This window comes from Otolemur garnettii, unplaced genomic scaffold (genome assembly GCF_000181295.1).
Source record: "Otolemur garnettii isolate 467f Iridium unplaced genomic scaffold, OtoGar3 scaffold00024, whole genome shotgun sequence".
In the NCBI taxonomy this organism is placed as follows: Eukaryota; Metazoa; Chordata; class Mammalia; order Primates; family Galagidae; genus Otolemur; species Otolemur garnettii.
The window spans coordinates 5,892,072-5,900,891 of NW_003852419.1; the positions used below are offsets into that span (position 1 = coordinate 5,892,072).

Sequence of the window (8,820 nt, forward strand, 5' to 3'; positions counted from 1 at the left end):
CCTAGGGCTCCTTCAGGCGACTCTAACTATAGGCTCTGCCTGCGAAGCTGCACTTCGATTTGCCTCAGTACTCAGGTATTAGCCATAACTCGTCATTTCTCTCCTGTTGAAGAAAGCTTAGCTTGACGTAAGTGAGACAAAGTGGTACGATACGGATGACCTTCAACAGCCTCAGGCAAATGAAAATAATCCCCAAGCTTCCATTTTTTATTATTAGTCACAAATTACTTATAAAATCCTCTATCTGATCAAGACACACGGTTGCCTGCTCTTACCTGCACCCTCCTTACCGGAGGGGGCGGACAGACAGGGTGGGTGTGACAGTGGTGGGGCAGGGCTGGCTAACTGCACCTGGATGGGGTGGGCTGTCCTTGGCAGTCCCAAGAAGTCTTGCCAACGGCCTGGGCACAGGCTCACACCACACTGACTCTATTATCTGCCCACATACTGTCCATAGTCCGCTTTGTCAGATTTTTGTTGCAAACACCCTTAACTCCCTTGCCTCCTTTCCTCTCTGACAGGCCCCATCCTCCCCCACTCTGTGCCCAAGACGTCCAGTGTTACTGGAGAAGATCTTGCATCTGAGCTGACTGTGCGGCCTCATTCTGTGTTCTGACCCCACATCTCACAGGGGCACTGGGCAGTGGCAGACAACTCTCCCAGTGCCCGGAGAAGTTCCCTTTCCTGCTCCCCTTCCATCTTCCCTCCCCACACCATTCCCTCACTACCCCAGCTCCTTGCAGGCAACTTGTCCTTTGTGGAGAAAAAAGGAACTATTATTGGGGACTCCTTCCCTACCCCTCCCTCCACAATGCCAGCAGTACCATGTGCACCTCACCCTGTCACAATGGAGTAACCCTCCCTGTTTGGACCTGAGAAGGCTCTCATTTCTGTAATCCTGTCCTCAGGGCCACATTCGCACCTGCAGCTTTGCTCCTCCACCCCCCCAGACATCCAGTCAGCACCTGCACTTGGGTGTCCAAGGGCAGCAGGGAAGATGAGTCTGTGCTGGGGAGTCGAGGGAGGGGAAGCTGGCGGGAGGAGGAGCAGGTGTCATCTCTATCAGGAAGGAGCAGAGGCTTTCCCTGCACACCTCTGATGTCAGGGCAGAAGGGAGGAGAATGGGGGGTTAGGCAAAGGCTCCCTCCTATTCTGCTGCCAAGAGGCTGGGCCAGTGGCTTCCCTTTGGTCTCAGAGATGACCCCCTCTCAGGAGGTGGTCTCTAGGCAACTCTCTCTCTGAGCAGATGCAGTGATGCTTGTCCTGCTCTAGCTCAAGGGGTGGCAAATTGCCCAATGTCCAAGTAGTGCCAGGGAGATCTGTGGACAGGAGTTGCTTCCAGGTTAGAGAAGGGATGCACACGGGTGAGGAGGGAGAGCTCTTGCAGAGGACCCCCAGCCTGAGGACTCCGGGAGCTCCACACTCCAGGCGGATAGCAGAGATACCTTGTCACAAAGCTGCCTGGTGTGGGTGAGGAGCAGGCTGTTCACTTACTCTGGTCCTTACCCACCCTCTCTTAACTCCCCACACTGTCCAACCAGCTTGTTTCTTGGTCAGCATCTGGGAGCCAATTTATTCAGGCCCTGAGGTTTGTTTTGTTAAGGATTTAAAATGTATTAAGAAATGTGCAAAGAGCTTTGTCAGCAATTTTCCGTTACTGGGGACTCCTACAAATGTGAGCTGTTTTCTCACTTACCTGAGCAATTGGATCAGCACGTCCCTGCTCGTCTCTTCCCTTGGCAGATCACCAGGGCTGCTGATGTGCCAGGACAGGGGAGAAGGCTAGGACTCAGGCCTCTTCAAGCCATTCCTCCAGCCACCTAGCCTGGGCTGTAAAGATCAGAGCCAGGAGAAGGTGTGTGGGAAGATGGAAGGGAATAGTCTCCCTCTATTCTCTCTGTTTTTCACTCAATGTTTTATATGAACTATGAGTTTCCCAGAGGTGGAACCCAAGACTTTGGGACTCCACTTTCTGAGTGCCCACTGCATGGTACAATAAAGACTTCAGCCATGAGGCTAGACTGTAGGGAGGGAGAGGTGCCGCCCTGCCCCATATCTGTCTACCTGGGCCTGTTTCAATCCCCTCCCTCTGATGCATCCTCAGACAGGCTGCAGGGTAAAAACCAGAAGTCAACCACGGTCTTCCCGAGAGTTCTTCCTCTGGCTGTGGGGAGAACCTTTGATGGGGCTCTCATCTTAGCTCAGGCACTGCAGAGCGAAATCTTGTCTCAAAATGGCTTTAGAGACCATTATGGATTCAGCTATGTTCCCCCCCAAATATGTTGAAGTTCTAACCCTGCGTACCCAGAATGTGACCTCACTTTGAAATAGATTTGTTGCAGATGTAGTTAGTGAAGATGACGTTGTACTGGAAAAGGATATGTCTGTAATTTAAGGTGACGAGTGTCCTTAGAAGAAGTGGACAGACAATGGAGGCAGAGGTCAGAGTGATGCATCTACAAGCCAAGGAAAGCCAAAGATTAGAGCAGAGACAGGAAGGATCCCCTCCTACAGGTTTTCACAGGAGCACGGCCCTGCCACTACCTTGACTTCAGACTCCCAGTCTCCAGAACTGGGAGACACTAATTTTAAGCCCCTCAGTTTGGAGTACTTTGTAATAGCAACTCTAGGAAACCAACACAGAGACAAAAGCAGCTTCCTCAACAGAGCGCATTTAAATAGCAGTAGCACTATCTGTGCCCTGCCGATCCATCCTGGTGACTCATTAGTCACTCTGCTCCCAGAAAGCCCTCAAAGGGACCTGGTCACAATCCAGGTGGGATTGTGACCAGGTCACTGGGCTGCTGGGCAGAGATCAGGCCTGAGGTGAGGTGGGAGGTTAGAAGACCTGGGTCCTGGTCTATGCTTCCAGTACATTTACTGCAAGTCCTTGCTTCTGGGAAGATTTCTGGGAAATCTGTAAGATACACTTTCTCACTCGAAGTTGATGTGGTTCAAACTAAAGTCTCAGTAAACCACCAAATTACATTTAATAAAACTCCAGAGTTGACCAGAAAATACTTGACTCTATGAGTTTTAAAATTTGTGGATGCTGAGGGCTATGGCAATGGATGAGGCATCCCGATACCATCCATCCTTCCCTAAATTCCCAGGTTGGTCCTGGATGTGTAGACCTGTCTTCTTTGCCCTGCATCATGCAGGGGCGTGGGGGGGGGGGCTCTGGCATATGGAGCACCACCAACCTCACAAAAACTCCACTCTCCCCAGACCGCACCCGGCTAATTTGAGAAACAAACTCAAGTCTTCAGTAATGGTAACAAGCCCCATTTGTTCACCTCCTATGCCCTGTTCCAGGCAACATTCCATTTCACCCTCACAATAACTCTGCGAGGTAGCCTGTTAGCTCCTTGTAATAGAGAACACAGCCGCTCAGAGAGGCTGAGGATTCGACCCCAGGCCATTTGAGTCTGTCCCGTGGGAGAGTCACTCTGCCTTCCTCCCAGGGTAGCTGCTACTTTCTGTTAGATGCCTATCACAGAACCATAATCCTTAAGAATTTTAGGCAGCTTGACATGCTGTGGATGGAAAATGTTGGAGAGGCGAGGCCTTCTGGGGCAGTCTTCATGCCTATGAATTCAGAAAAGTCTCAGTGCTCAGTTCTGGGTCTATTTTTAGCTCCTTTCAGTCTTGCCAGTGGCCCAGGTGTGGCCCACAATTCTGTAAAGAAGATTGGGCTCTACCTATTTGAAATGTTCACAGCTTTTGAGAAGAGGTGCTTTCCCCAGTTAATTCTAACCTGTCAGTTTTCATTTCTTTTTCTTTGAAGCTCAAATAGCAATGTGTCTCCCTTCTAGACAAAGGGCCAGCACTGACTTTGATTTTTTGGGTTAGATTCACGGAAGATGCCAGATTCAGGGAGTTGGGACTTGTGTTTGTGTGCGTAGCGGAAATATCACGAAGTTACATAAATTATGGGGACCCTATCCCATGGAAAGTAATGCAGCTATTAAAATGCTGATGTAGTTATCAATATGAAAAGCTGTTTATCACACATTATGGAGTAAAAGGAGTAGGTTACAAAACCATGTGCACCATAATTCATTATATACTTAAAAATATATCTACCCAGGCGGTGCCTGTGGCTCAAAGGAGTAAGGCGCTGGCCCTTATGCCGGAAGTGGCAGGTTCAAACCCAGCTCTGGTCAAAAACTGCAAAGTAAATAAATAAATAAATAAATAAAAATATATATACCCATTAGAATTATCAGGAAGACATATTCTGAAATAATTATAATTGTTATCTTTGGGTTGTGACGTTTTAGATGCTTTTATTTTTTATTATTTACTTAACTATTTTTTCCTAAATTTTCATCCAAATTATATATCTTTAACTTTATTTTTTTATTTTTTACAAAAAATTGCTCCTTTAATAGAAATGATTAAATAAAGTTGTTTACATATTCACTTATAAAAACTAGAAACACAGATGTAGGTAAGCAACCAAAATATGTGCTTTGTGTTAAAAAAGTTAACACATGTGTTAACGGACCCGATGACTTTCTTTGAGTTTGGATGTCTGGGTCTGACTCATGAGGGCAGGGGTTGGGGTCAGGTACTAGACATCAGCCCTTCAGCTAAGCACTAATGAAATGAATCACAAAGCCCATCATTTAATTCTACAAATGGGGCTTCCATAAGTTCATCATACTTCCCTTTTCCATGTCAGGAAAACTCAATGGTGGCAGCTACTGTCATCTGTCCTTGAGGATTCTGTGCAGTGCAAATGTAATACCCTGCGTCAATGGTCTCAAAGTCCTCCACTGTGATGATGCTCTGGGAGATTCTTGTGGTGTGACCGCGCCCTCTGTGGATCAGCCTCCAAGAGTCTTGAATTGTCGTGGGCCTGTCATCCTTCTGCCCTGGAAAGATCCACCTGAACTCTACCTCAACTTCTGGCTCCCCCAGGATGGTACAGACCATGCTGATGTCATCCGTGCCCTTCACCTTGTTTGAGGAGGCCATGATGGTGGTTGATGGAGGACCACTGGGAACTTCCACGTAGAGCAGCTGGTACTTGACCGAGACCTGTGACCTACCCCCAGCCTCAGCCCTGCAGTAGACGACACCCTGCTGTGTGGCCCGCAACTGCAGGTACATGAAGCCACGCTTCACATCATAGGCCACATCTGTCCCATTGGCTGGGATCTCCTTGGCTGGAAACTACCTGTGCAGGGTGACTTTGGCAGACAGCACTGTTACCCAACAGGGAACCACCGCCTGTCTGTCCAGGTTCAAGGAGACAACATCGAAGTAGCTGAGAGATAGCACGAACAGCTCTCCTTTCTCTGTGAAAAAGATGTAGGTAGAGCCCATTTTGGCCTCATCCTTCCTGCAGATGTAGCGTTGCAGAGCTGCCCCCAACAGCTGAATTTGCCTGTGTCAGCGGCTGTGGAATTGACCAGAGTCAACTGGCCATAGCGCTCAGGCTATTTGACACTGAGGTGAGAGTCCTTAAAGGTGTCAAGATAGGCAGGATAGCTCCATCCAATTTTATTCCCTTTACATCAGAGCTCTACAGTTTGCCTGGCCGACAGGCTCAGGGCAGCAGCAGGTTTCTGAAAGCGACCTTTATCCATCACTTGCATTATTATACATGGTGTTTTTGGTGTTGAGTCAGCTGAGTCCCTGTCCTTTATTTGGGGAATTTTGGGCTTCACCTTTTTGTTGGTAGGTTTGGTTCTATTTTCTCCTGGCTCTTTTGCACGCTTGTTCTTGGGAGGCAACCTCCACTCTTGGTTCAGCCTTGCCCAGCTCTGGAACCAATCCTGCACTTATGACTTCTCACTCAATGCCCTATATCCTTAAATTTAAACATTGATTTAAACATTACAACAAATGTCCTGATAAGTATGGAGCTGTAATAGCAAATCCTGGCTGTGAATTTCAGTGGAGACTGGTCTCTCAAAAGAATCACATCAAACTCTACATTTGAATGAATTTCCATTCAGGCCCATATTTCGCTCCTTGAAAATGTCTTTTAATTTAAGTTTAATCTTGTTGTTTCTGACACGTAATAATTGTTTGTATTCATAGGATACAGTGTTATGCTTTAATACATGTATACATTGTATGAAAATAAAATTAGGATGTTTATGGCTCAGCACCATAGTACAGTGGTTACCATGCCAGCCACATGCACCAACTTTGGCAGGTTCAAGCCTGGCCCAGGCCAGTTAAACAACAATGACAACTGCAACAAGAAAATAGCTGGGTGTTGTGGTGGGTGCCTGTAGTCCAAGCTACTTGGGAGACTGAGGCAAGAGAATCGCTTAAGTGTAAGAGTTTGAAGTTGCTGTGAAGTGAGCTGTGATGCCACATCTAGCAAGGGTAACATAGTGAGACTCTGTCTCAAAAAAGAAAAATTAGGGTATTTAGCATATACATCACCTCATATATCTTTCATTTTGTTGTAGTGAAAGTATTCACAGTTCTCTTTTTTGGCCATTTTGAAATATACAATATCCTTTTATTAACCACAGTCACCCTTCTGTGCAATAGAACTCCAGAGCTTATTCCCCCTATCTAATTGTAACTTTGTGTCCACTGACCAATCTCTCCTTCATTCTCTGTCCCCCCTCACTTCCCAGGCCTCTAGGTCCCTGATATTCTACTCTCTGCTTCTGTGAGATCTACTTCTTTAGAGTCCACATACGTGTGAGATCACGTAGAATTGGTCTTTCCGTGCCTGGCGTATTTAAGATAGGCTCATCGACATTCCAATGCATGACGGGAAAATGACCAAATGGTATTCCATTGTGTACATACACCACGTTGTCTTGTCCATCCAGATATTGCTGGGTATTTATGTTGATTCCATGTCTTCCATAATGTGACTAGAGCTGCAACAAACATGAGTGTGCAGATATCTCTTAAACAGACTGATTTCCTTTCCTGTGGACATATACCCAGCAGTGGGATTGTACTCATAGTGGCTGTACCAGTTTGCATTCCCACCAACAGTGTATAAGAGTTCTCGCTCCACATCTGTGCTGGCATTTGCTGGTTTTGGTTTTTTGATAATTGTCATTCTAACGGGTGTGAAGTATTACCACATTGTGGTTTTGATTTGCAGTCTCCTGGTGATTAGTGATATGAAGCATTTTTTCATTTACCTGTTGACCATTTGTATGTCTTCTTTGGAGAAGTGTCTATTCAGGTCCTTTGCCCTATTTTTAATCCATGTCTATTCATTTTCTACCTAGTTTCCTATTTTGAGAAACTTAAAACCCACAGAAAAATTGCAAGAGTGGTACAATACATAGCCCATTATTTTCAGCTTCAGTGGTGTCCAACCTGCAGTCTGTGGGCCAAATGATTTTGTGAGGATTTTGTTGGCTTATCTGTGGTATCAGGTATCATGGAAAGTGTACACCATGTTTTTGCTAATCAGCTTTTTTTAGTGTTTGTGTATTTACTGTATGGTTCTAAACAGCTCTTATTCTTCCAATGTGTGGCAGAGAAAATAAAATTGTACACCCCTGATCCTAGATGACTTGATCAGGAGCATTTTTGTCATGTGGGAGTTCTATTTACTTGTTACCCCATTGTTGTCACACTGTACTCAATGAATGAGAGGCAAGAGTGCCAGGAAGGGCAGTTCTTAAAGGGCAGGTGGGCTGTGGAGTGGGCATCCCCTGTGGCCTTGAGGGTGGTGGAGGAAAAGCAGAGGTACTGGGATCCAGGCACAGTGCAGCATGAGCAGAGACTTGGCGGAGGCAGCACAGAACATCAGGGGGTCCACAGAGCTCGCTGGCAGGGTGTAGGAGGGAGGTGGAGGTAGAGCAATGGGGAAACCACAATGGTCTCAGGTGCCACCCCAAAGAGTCAGTGTGAGGACACCCACCGATTGGAATGAAATGAGCAGTTTTGTACATTTTAAAGATGTCTCTGCCACCATGATAAAGGTGGACTTCAGAAGTACAGATGGTGGGCGGCACCTGTGGCTCAGTGAGTAGGCTGAGAGAGTGGCTGGTTGGAACCTGGCCCCGGCCAAACTGCAACAAAAAAATAGCCAGGCATTCTGGTGGGTGCCTGTAGTCTCAGCTACTCAGGAGACTGAGGCAAGAGAATCACCTAAGCCCGGGAGTTGGAACTTGCTGTGAGCTGTGTGACCCCACAGCACTCTACCAAGGGTGACAAAGTGAGAGTCTATCTCTACCAAAAAAAAAAAGAAGTACAGATGGAGAAATGGAAGGGGAAGCCCAGTGACAAGGCTATTAAAGTGGTCCATGGCAGAGACAAGGAGGGTGGAGCAGGTGGGAGGGCCAGAGGAGGCAGAATCTGTAGCTCTCAGAATGACTGCCTCGTTGTGGTGAAGAAGGGAGGGATCCAGGACAACTCCCAGGGTCTGTCTGGGGACACATGTGTGGGGCCAGTGCTGTCTCTCCGGAGGGGGAGCCCAGAGGAAGAGAAGGCAACAGTGATGATGAGGGGAGCAGGAAGGTGCCAGCTGCAGTTTTTGCTGCCTTGCAATTGGGTCACCTGCAGGGTAACCAAATGCAAATACCCAGCAGGGGACTGACTATGGGCCAAGGTCAGGTCTAGAGATGGAAACTGTGGAATCATAACCGTCTCATGCATATGGCGGCCACCATCATGGATGATGGGGGCAGCCCCCTTCGTGCCTGTGTTCTGGCATATTCATTAAGAAGCCCCCTCCTGGCTCGGCGCCTATGGCTCAGCCGGCTAAGGCGTCAGCCACGTACACCTAAGGTGGCGGGTTCGAATCCCCAGCCCGGACCCGCCAGACAACAATGACGGCTGCAACCAAAAAAAAAAATAGCCGGGCGTTGTGGCGGG

The 8,820-nt window shown here is 47.5% G+C and overlaps 1 pseudogene; it reads right to left on the bottom strand.

Annotated features, from left to right (window-relative positions):
- Positions 1 to 4,683: 4,683 nt before the first annotated feature.
- Positions 4,684 to 8,820, bottom strand: part of LOC100957620 — a 143,028-nt pseudogene continuing 138,891 nt past the window's right edge.